The sequence below is a fragment of the Urtica dioica genome, chromosome 1 (genome assembly GCF_054948205.1).
Source record: "Urtica dioica subsp. dioica isolate 48M chromosome 1, U.dioica_male_clone48M_v1_H2, whole genome shotgun sequence".
Lineage (NCBI taxonomy): Eukaryota > Viridiplantae > Streptophyta > Magnoliopsida > Rosales > Urticaceae > Urtica > Urtica dioica.
The window spans coordinates 39,246,016-39,256,768 of record NC_142756.1 but is presented as its reverse complement, the minus strand read 5'-3'; the positions used below and the strand labels follow the sequence as shown (position 1 = coordinate 39,256,768).

Genomic DNA, 10,753 nt, shown 5'->3' with positions numbered 1-10,753 from the left:
CGGCGCCGCGACGAGCCTGAGCCTGACGACGAGCTTTCGTCCTGAGCCTAAGCAATAGCCCAAGATGATCTCGGGACCGCTGGACCTATTCCAACGTACCAATCTTGACGGTTCCCGAGAATTTCTAGCATCGCGTGCTCCTCTGCGTCGTCCTGGTTAAAGACTACGCCTTGCTCTTCTGCTTGTCGCTGAAGATCCGCCAGTAGAGTAACTATCCGCGCGTTTACACATAAGAAAAATTATTAAAAATTAATTATTATGTAAGTAACGTAATCGTAATTATCACATATGACTTACATGTGCTCGTCTCGCCCAATCTGTCGTCCATTCACCTTTTCTATTATGGTGTTTTTGCTCCCACGTCGTTAACGCGGAGCCCAAAGTCCCATCATCCTTACTCTGCAATTGTTATGAAAATATAAGTATTGAATTTATTTCAAATTAAGTATTTCAAAATTAGAATAACTTACGTTCAAATGACGATGAGCCAAGAAAGAAAGAGATCCTTGAGTCGACCTCGTCTTCTTCTTCTTCGAATTCTCCTTGTTGCGATTAGACTTTTTCTGCAAATAATTAATTTTGTCATTATTCAATCTGATAAAGATATTGTGATTTATTACAATCATACATTACGTACATTCCAATCGTCAGTTGCGAACTCGTCTACCACCGCCTCCCAATCCTCTTTCTTAAATCCCGGTGGTGTTTCCGCCTTAGCGTTTTCTTTGCTCCCACAAAACTCCAACCTGAACTTCTCTGATAGCTTGGACTTCTGGTTGCGTCGCCTGATCTTGGCATTCCGAATGATAGCCTGATCAATCGTATTCTGAAAGCAATCCGCAGGCAGATCCTCGCCGGTGTCAGGATCCGTGTACACAAATCTGAACTCGGAATGAAGTGTGCTCAAAATAGCAGCCAACGTCTGGGGCGTCACTTCACTCCAATCACGAGTCGTAGGCGGGATATGTGTTTTCACCAAAGCACCGAGGCGGTTGTTAAATAGTCCAACCTTTTTATTTTCTTTCCTTATCTCTTGATAGAATGTTTGGTTTATTGGGTCCCACTTGACCACCTTCGCACCAGGTACACCCTGTGTTGCTCGCGCCGACGTCGAGCCGGTTGTTGGTCCCCTTGGTTTCTTAGGACCTTGGGAATCAGGTTCCTGTGGCGGACCTTGAGAATCTGGTCTCTGTGGCGAATCTCCACCAGAACCTGAAGCGGTTGACATCCTATAAAATGAAAACAACATTTGTAAATTGACATCGTATAAAATAAAACAACATTTGTGAACATACATCACAAAACAAAAGGGAACAACATCATACAAAAACGTGGGTGACACCACGGATATATTTTATTATAAAACCTCACATATGGCGGAGGAAAACCGTGGTTACATAGATAGTTCTCATTTATCGTCATCACTACCTATATCAACATCAACATCAACATCAACATCAACATCTTCTCCCTCAAAAACGATGCATTCCGCATGATCATCATCGTCTTCCTCACCATCGTCAACGATATTTATTAGCTCAGCATCTTCGATTTCATGTCGATGATTCAGACGATCGATGTTTGACAATTCTATTGTCAACGGAATCGAGGCTGAGGTGGTGGGGTCGACTTCAGGAACGTCCCAAATCCCTCGATGATTGCATTCCTGAACGATTTCCCAGTTACCACCTAAAACAAGATCTTTGATGTAAAAGACTTGTTTCGCCTGAATTGCGAGTATGTACGGCTCCTCTGTAAACCACTGTTTCGCGGTAAAAGCACTCGTTTCTCCAGTAGTCTTATCGTTGTGAACTAGTCGCCGAGAATCGTGCTTGTCACCATACCATATACATTTGAATAATACAACACGAGAGTCGTACCTATAATTCAGCACCAAGACGTCTCCCATCCGACTGTAGTAAGTGAAATCATCCACAAGCACACATTGTTGGGAATATTGCCCACTTGAAGATAATGAATAAATGATTACTAAATTCGATAATAAGATTACTTTATTAGCATTATATGATTAGTGGGTTGAGTTCTAAACAATTAGAATCAATAACAACTACCTTCCATAGCCTCCGTATCTAACTGAGTCACGTGCTGGACACCTGAGTTCGGGCGGTGAGCTAAAACGAGGTCGATGACTGATATACGCCTGTAAAGCTATATCTAAAGTCATATATGTGGAACACATAGGTGAAGGCTGATCACTATGTGGGAGCATTCTACACTTGTGGTAAGTGTACGACTTGGACAGGTCTTGGTTGTAGATGTGTCGTTTAAGGACCGTTACGACACACTAACCGAGGCCACTATGATGGTCATAGTGAGACTTGATCTAAATCCTGAAGTGATCATGGACACTGGGTTATGTTACTGAGCTCTTTGACTCATTCGCTAAAAGGCTATTCATGCTAATCACAGCTTATGTCTTGGGAGTTTTCTCAGAGCATGATTCGAGTGGGAAGTGATTTACAGATACGGAATCCAGCCTTCCTGAAAGAAGGTTAATGTTCACTCACCTAAGGGTTGATTCCAGAACCGATAGATTGCTAGCACTTTCGAAGTAAGTAACGTTCGAAAGAATCTTTCGCTGGGGAAGCAACAATGCTTAGGGCTGATATGTATCAAGAGAAGTATAACAGAAAAATTGACTTCTCTTGACACGGGTTGAACCTGGAGGATCTTGATCACGAACTGACTATATCAGTGGACACTCGTCACGATGACTAAATATAATTCTAGTATAAAGGAGAGTTCAGTCTTGGCTTACAAGGTGGAGTATTTGACCAAGATTAGACGAATCGATGGACAAAAGAGAAAGGACTATTTCGTCTTTTTCATCGGATTTGTTAAGCTCCTATTACTAGGTCCATAGTCCCCGATTCGGCTCTGATAAAGGCGGATAAGAACTTTCGTATAATAATGTTTATCATTATTAATCTCACTTGCTGTAATTGTGATTGACAGCATTAATTCTGGAAAACGGGTATTCGCAGAATTAAATAAATATTTATGGTAGAATTGTTTATTTATTGTTTGATCAAGTAAATAAACAATTATTAATTATTTGTTTATTGTTGGACCAAGTAAATAAATGATTAATTGGGTTTTAAGCAATTGGGCCTTGCACACATGGAAAATTCGAATTTGGTTATTTGGCACTAGGGTTTGTGTTGTCGGTCGTTTTCGGAAAACCCGAGACACCGAGAAGGTACGTCGCTCAAAGGGCCGATGGTCAGGGCCGAGGTCCTGAAGAGCAGCAAGCCTCCAAACCCTCGTCCAAACTCTTGACTCCTTGAGTCGAGCTTAGCCCCTCGAGTTGAGACTTGAGTCGGTTCCTCGGGTCGAGCCTCGCTCTTCGAGTTGAGCCTTGAGTCGGTCTCCTCGGGTCGAGCTTCGCTCTTCGAGTTGAGCCTTGAGTCGGTCTCCTCGAGTCGAGCTTCGCTCCTTGAGTTGAGCCTCGAGTCGGTCTCCTCGGGTCGAGCATCGCTCCTCGAGTCGAACATCAACTCGGGTCCTATCCGTCAAACAAACATTTGTGTCATAACCCAAAATACCATGCCCACAATAGCTCAACGGGCCCGGAAGCCAGACGATCGCGAAAAGCCCGCAGAAACGAAGCCCAGCACGCGCCGCGGGTCGCGCGCCGCGCCCGGACAAGGCCGCGCCGCGCGTTGAGCCCGGACAAGGCCGCGACCGCGACCCTGATTACGAGGATACTGGTGAGTTGGAGGATATCGAGACTTCTCTCACGAAGGACGGGGGACTCCCCGCCATGTTTGAAGCCGGTCCGTCGAATCCCTTACCCCGAACAGGCGATGCGCCGGCAGCTTCTCGAGAGGGGAATTCCCGACGTTCAACCCTCGACCGACTAGGTCCAAGGGAGAATGTTGCGGAAAGTCAAGGCACGCGGAGAGCGCGCCGTCGCAGACGAAGCCTGCGCCTCCGTACGACCAACCCTGATCTTAGGGACCGCCTCACTGCTCAACGCATTGGGCGTGGCAATGATATGAGAGAGCGACTAAGCTCTAGACCCAATATCCCGCTGGCAGCCCCAACTAACGGGAACCGCCGCGCAGGGCAAGGGTCTAACGAGAGGCTGCAGGTGACTCCTCCCGAACAAGGGGTCACTCCAACGACCGGTCTCGTTATGGTCACTATGATCCACAACCTTCGAAATGAGGTACGAGATCTCCGAGAATACGGAATAGGTGGAAGCGCCTATGGGGCCGTTGAGGAGAATTCATCGCCTTTCACGGCTCAGATACTGGCTGAGGTTTGTACGGGGAATTTCAAGCTCCCGAACCTCACTCCCTATGATGGGAAGGCAGATCCTGCTTACCACATCCAGCACTATGAAACCTGGATGACGATGCAGGGTGTTTCTCCTGGCGCCATGTGCCAAGCTTTTAGTTTGACTCTCGCCGGACCCGGTTTTGAGTGGTTCAAGAACTTAAGGCCAGGAAGCATCCACTCGTTCAAAGACCTGAAGGACATGTTCCTAGCACGGTTCGCTACATCTATGGTCCAAAAGAAGACCAAAATGTACCTATGGTCAATCAGGCAAGAGAGTGGCGAGTCTCTTAGACGATACCTCGCCCGATTCACTGAAGAGTCAAACAAGGTCGACCGCTTTGACGACGGTGACGCAATTGCCGCTATCATAGAAGGCTTGCGCACAAGTGACTTCCTCAAGTCCGTCGTCGGCCGTGTCCCTTCTACCATGGCCGAGTTAATGACTCGAGCTAAGACCTTCATGGGAGTCGAAGATTACCTCGACGGCCGCAAGAGCACTAATCAAAGCTCTCGTCGTCGAGAGGAACCTAGCCACGAGCAGAACGAACCTCGTAAAAGGCGAAACAAGGGGAACCAGGTTTCTGGTAACCAACCCACTGTACCCCAGAAGCCGCGACTTGCGGAAAACTTCAAAGGGTACTCGTCGTTCACGCCGCTGAACACGGCGCCGGAACGGATTCTGGCTCTGGCACGTGACAAGTTCACGCCCCCGGCTCCAATGAAGAAGGATCCCGCAACTCGCGATCGATCCAGATATTGTGAGTTCCATCGGGAATACGGTCATTTGACCTCGGAATGCTACAATCTCAAAAGACAAATCGAGGCTTTGATCCAACGGGGTGAGATGAAGGAGTTCGTGTTACGCATGATTAGCGCTGCGGGCCCCACCACGAACAGACAACAGTCTGGTCAGGGAGGAGGAACAGCCGCTGCTGCCGACCGAACCACAGCTGCTGCCAACGCCAATCCACAACTCCACGTGGTAACCACCATATTGGGAGGTCTGCAAGATGGAGATTCAGCCCGACAACAGAAGAAGTTCCTTAGGGCTGTGACTCAGGAAGACGCTGCTATGCACGTCAACTTCACATATGAAGAACCTCCGTCCGTGCCTCACGAGACGATGTATTTCACCAATGAGGAGGCCAAGCGAGTTGTGCATCCACACAACGATGCGATCGTGCTCAAAGCCCAAGTGGCTAATAACGTGGTGAAAAGGGTTCTCATCGATAACGGCAGCGCTGCTGACATAATTTTCAAGTCCACCCTAGAGCGCATGAAGCTCGGGGGGCTGCATCTGACTCCGACCCAAACGCCATTGTTTGGGTTCACTGGAGAAAAGGTTATGACCGAGGGCATCATCGACCTGCCGGTCACCTTTGGGACCCCTGGAGGAATTGAGGCCGTTCACATGGTCCCATTCCTAGTGGTTGACTAGGAGTCGCCCTATAACTTAATCATTGGGCGACCCACGTTGAACCGGCTAAGGGCAATCACTTCCACGTACCACCTACTGGTAAAATTCCCCACCGAAGAGGGAATTGGCATTATGGCTGGAGACCAATCCCAAGCCAGAATATGCTACGTGCAAGGAGTTGATGGCAAATCCACGGGAAAAGCGGTCAACACAATCTTCCAACTGGAAGACGATTTCCCATGCAACCCAAGGGATGCAAGGAAGTTCGGAGAACTTGACCCCCGGGATGAAATCGAAAGACTCAAGGTGGAAACCTCCGATGATCTTGTGCCAATTGTCCTGGACGAATCTAAGCCTGATCAGGTTGTAAAGGTCGGCACCCGACTTCCACTCGCCATCAAAACTCAGCTTACTGCCTTCCTCAGGGAGTTCAAGGACGTTTTTGCATGGACTTATGCAGACATGCCCGGAATAGATCCCAAGGTAATAGTGCACCGACTGAACGATGACCCAAAAGTCGCCGAAAAAGTGCAGGCTAGACGAACGTTCAACCCGGAACGGTACCTGGCCATAAATGAAGAGGTCGAGAAACTCCTCACCGCGAACTTCATTCGAGAGGCTAAATATCCCAAGTGGGTCGCCAACGTGGTAATGGTGAAAAAGCCTAACGGGAAGTGGCGAATTTGTATAGACTGCAAAGATCTTAACAAAGCCTGCCCTAAGGACTACTTTCCACTCCCGCGCATCGAACAACTGGTGGACGCCACGGCCAGCCATGAACTTCTAAGCTTCATGGACGCCTATTCAGGCTACAACCAAATTCGAATGCATGAGCCCGATCAAATTAAGATGACCTTTGTCACCGATCGAGGTCTCTATTGTTACAAGGTCATGCCTTTCGGCCTTAAGAACGCGGGAGCAACGTACCAGCGCTTGGTGAATCGGATCTTCGCCGATCAAATCGGCAAGACAATGGAAGTATAAGTGGACGACATGCTCGTTAAAAGCCTACTGGCAACCAATCACGTACGCGACCTAAGGGAGATGTTCACAATCCTCCGCCGATATAAAATGAAGCTCAACCCCAACAAATGCGTATTCGGGGTTGAATCCGGGAAGTTCCTCGGTTACATCGTCAGCCGACGAGGCATAGAGGCGAATCCAGAAAAAATCAAGGCACTCCTTGAAATGAAGTCGCCAAGACGAGTCAAAGAGGTACAAAGCCTGACCGGTCGGATCGCCGCTCTGACACACTTCGTGTCTAAGGCCACCGACAAGTGTCAACCGTTCTTCAAAGCTCTAAAGAAGACGGACGGCTTTGAGTGGATGGACGAATGCGAAAGTGCCTTCCAAGAAATGAAGGCTTACTTTGGGTCCCCACCATTCCTCTCTAAACCAAGAGAGGGCGAGACGCTATACGTATATCTCGCCGTCTCTGAAAGAGCTGTAAGTGCTGTCCTTGTCCGCGAAGAAGATAAGGTCCAATGGATGATCTACTACGTGAGCAAAGCCTTACTCGACGCGGAAACGCGCTACACCGAGATTGAGAAACTTTCTCTGGCTCTCGTAACGGCAGCTAAGAAGATGCGACCGTACTTCCAAGCTCACCCAATCGCGGTGCGAACTGAGCATCCGATCGGTAAAGCTCTTCAAAAGGGAACATCGACTCGCATGGCGATCTGGTCCCAAGAATTGAGCGAGTACGGGATTGAGTTCCACCCAAGAACGGCTATAAAGGGGCAGGCCTTAGCCGACTTCGTGGCAGAATTCTCCTATACTCCCGATATGGGAAGAGCGGAAGCTGACTTAAGCGATGATGCGTTAACTTGGAAAAGGAAGGTAGACCCAACAGGTCCCATCAGGGAGCTATACGTAGATGGGGCATCTAATGCTCGGGGGGCTGGCGCCGGGATAATCTTGATTAACCCCGACGGGGAAAAGCTGCGATACGCCCTCCACTACGGCTTCCAAGCCTCCAACAATGAAGCCGAATACGAGGCGCTCATTGTAGGGATAGAACTAGCTCAGAAGCTCGGCTCCCGTAGCCTGCGAATACACTGCGACTCGCAGTTGATCGTAAACCAGGTAAATGGAGATTACACCGCCAAGGAACCTAATATGGTTGCATACCTGGCTAAGACAAACTCCAAACTCGATCCCTTCTCTTGGTTCGAGATTCACCAAATCCCAAGAGAACAAAATTCGAAGGCTGACGCGCTTGCTCGCCTCGGATCTGGCATCGACGAAGACGGATTGGGGACCGTACCCATTGAATTTCTCCCACGGCCATCCGTCTCCCGAGACGAAGTCGGGACCATAGAGGTGGCATCTCAGCCCACTTGGATGGACTCAATTGTCAAATTTTTGCGAAGAGGGGAACTCCCCGAAGACCGCAAGGAAGCTGATAAACTGAGGGCCTTAGCATCCAAATACACGCTCCGTGAGGGCATACTCTATAAGCGCGGTTACTCGACGCCGCTGCTCCGGTGCCTCGATAGCGTTGAGTCGACCAAGGTCCTCCGCGAAATTCATGAGGGCATCTGCGGGAACAACGCCGATGGAACTTCCCTTGCGCTCAAAGCGCTTAAGCAAGGCTATTTCTGGCCTACCATGAAGCGAGATGCTTGCGAATGGGCAAGGCATTGCGTTAAATGTCAGCGCTTCGCGGAAATTCCGCGACAGCCCCCGACCCCATTAAGCAGCATCGTTGTCCCACGTCCCTTTGCTAAGTGGGGCGTGGACATCATTGGTAAGCTCCCTAGAGCGCCAAGGCAATACGAGTACGCCATTATCGCCATCGACTACTTCACTAAGTGGGTAGAGGCCGAGCCGCTTGCCAGAATAACTGAAGCAAATACGACAAACTTCATCTGGAAAAGCATCATATGCAGGCACGGTATCCCCGCCTCGATTGTGACCGACAATGGAGCACAATTTGACAACGCGCGAGTAAGAGATATCTGCGATCAATTGAAGATCAGCAAGATCTTCTCCTCGCCGCGTCACCCTCAGGCCAACGGCCAAGTCGAGGCAGTCAACAAGACTATCAAGAGCAACCTGAAAAAGAAGCTCGAAGACAAGAAAGGCGCCTGGGCCGAGGAATTGCCATTCGTCCTATGGGCGTATAGGACAACCGCGCGAAATGCCACCGGCGAGACGCCATTCTCCCTTGCATATGGGGTCGAGGTCGTGGTTCCGATTGAAACCGAGATACCCACGTTCCGAGTCGACACGTTCGACGAAGCAGACAACGACGAGGCCATGCGCCTTGAGTTGGACCTGATCGATGAAAAGAGAGCGGAAGCATTCAGAAGCCTCGCCGCACAGAAGCGCAAGGTCGAAAGATACTACAATTCAAAGATCAAAAGGCGAACCTTTGCCATCGGAAGCCTCGTCCTCAGACGAGTGTTCCAGAACACACAAGTCCAAGGCACCGGCGTCCTAGGCCCGAACTGGGAAGGCCCTTATAGAGTCCACAAAGTCATTCACGACGGGACATACTACATCGAGCACACAGACGGAACTCCGATTCGCCACCCGTGGAACGCGGAGCACCTGAGGCAGTACTACCACTAGCTAGCGTTCCCTGCATTTTTATCGCTTTTATTTCCCATTTTCAATAAGGCCTACGAGCCAATGTTCTAGGATTCTAATTTTCTCGCAAGTTTTTCGCAAAAGTAATAAAACACGAGTTTTCCGTGTCAAATTCCGTTTAGTGCAAGTTTTCCCGTTATAAAAGATTAAACTTATAACCCAAAAACTTGGGGGGGCTAGCTATGGTAAGGAAACCCTCAAAAGAACACGCTCCACCAAAACACGCTCCACCAAAACAAAACCTAAGACGCCTACATGGCGCACTCAAGACGCCTACATGGCGCACGTAAGACGCCTACATGGCGCAACCTAAGACGCCTACATGGCGCACTCAAGACGCCTACATGGCGCACGTAAGACGCCTACATGGCGCACCTAAGACGCCTACATGGCGCACGTAAGACGCCTACATGGCGCAACCTAAGACGCCTACATGGCGCACGTAAGACGCCTACATGGCGCAACCTAAGACGCCTACATGGCGCACTTAAGACGCCTACATGGCGAACGTAAGACGCCTACATGGTGCAACCTAAGACGCCTACATGGCGCAACCTAAGACGCCTACATGGCGCACTTAAGACGCCTACATGGCGCACTCAAGACGCCTACATGGCGCACGTAAGACGCCTGCATGGCGCAACCTAAGATGCCTACATGGCGCAACCTAAGACACCTACATGGCGCACTTAAGACGCCTACATGGCGCACGTAAGACGCCTACATGGCGCAACCCAAGACGCCTACATGGCGCACGTAAGACGCCTACATGGCGCAACCTAAGACGCCTACATGGCGCAACCTAAGACGCCTACATGGCGCACTTAAGACGCCTACATGGCGCACTTAAGACGCCTACATGGCGCACGTACGAAGCCTACATGGCGCAACCTAAGACGCCTACATGGCGCACGTAAGACGCCTACATGGCGCAACCTAAGACGCCTACATGGCGCACGTAAGACGCCTACATGGCGCAACCTAAGACGCCTACATGGCGCACTTAAGACGCCTACATGGCGCACTCAAGACGCCTACATGGCGCACGTAAGACGCCTATATGGCGCAACCTAAGACGCCTACATGGCGCAACCTAAGACGCCTACATGGCGCACTTAAGACGCCTACATGGCGCACGTAAGATGCCTACATGGCGCAACCTAAGACGCCTACATGGCGCACTCAAGACACCTACATGGCGCGCTTAAAACGCATGCATGGCGCAACCTAAGACGTCTACATGGCGCAATCCGGCGCACATAAGGTGCGTACGCGGCATGGCTAACTCGCAGTCGAAAAACTTAAGAACGCGAACCATCCGAGTGACTGGCGCGTCAGAAAAGGTATCCTGCTGAGGTAAAAGAATCGGCAAGACCATTGACACAAACACTTGCCTATCTAAACATGCCATGACAAACGAATGAACGAAAACATTCA

The 10,753-nt window shown here is 49.8% G+C and overlaps 1 long non-coding RNA gene across 1 annotated transcript; it reads right to left on the bottom strand.

Moving 5' to 3' along the window:
• Positions 1–317: 317 nt before the first annotated feature.
• On the bottom strand, positions 318–1,085 carry LOC149407934 (uncharacterized). The gene is made up of 3 exons (XR_016296172.1): positions 638–1,085; positions 471–563; positions 318–399 (listed from the first exon to the last, which is right to left on the bottom strand). It is a non-coding gene; the product is annotated as an uncharacterized LOC149407934 (long non-coding RNA).
• Between the last annotated feature and the right edge of the window lie 9,668 nt (positions 1,086–10,753).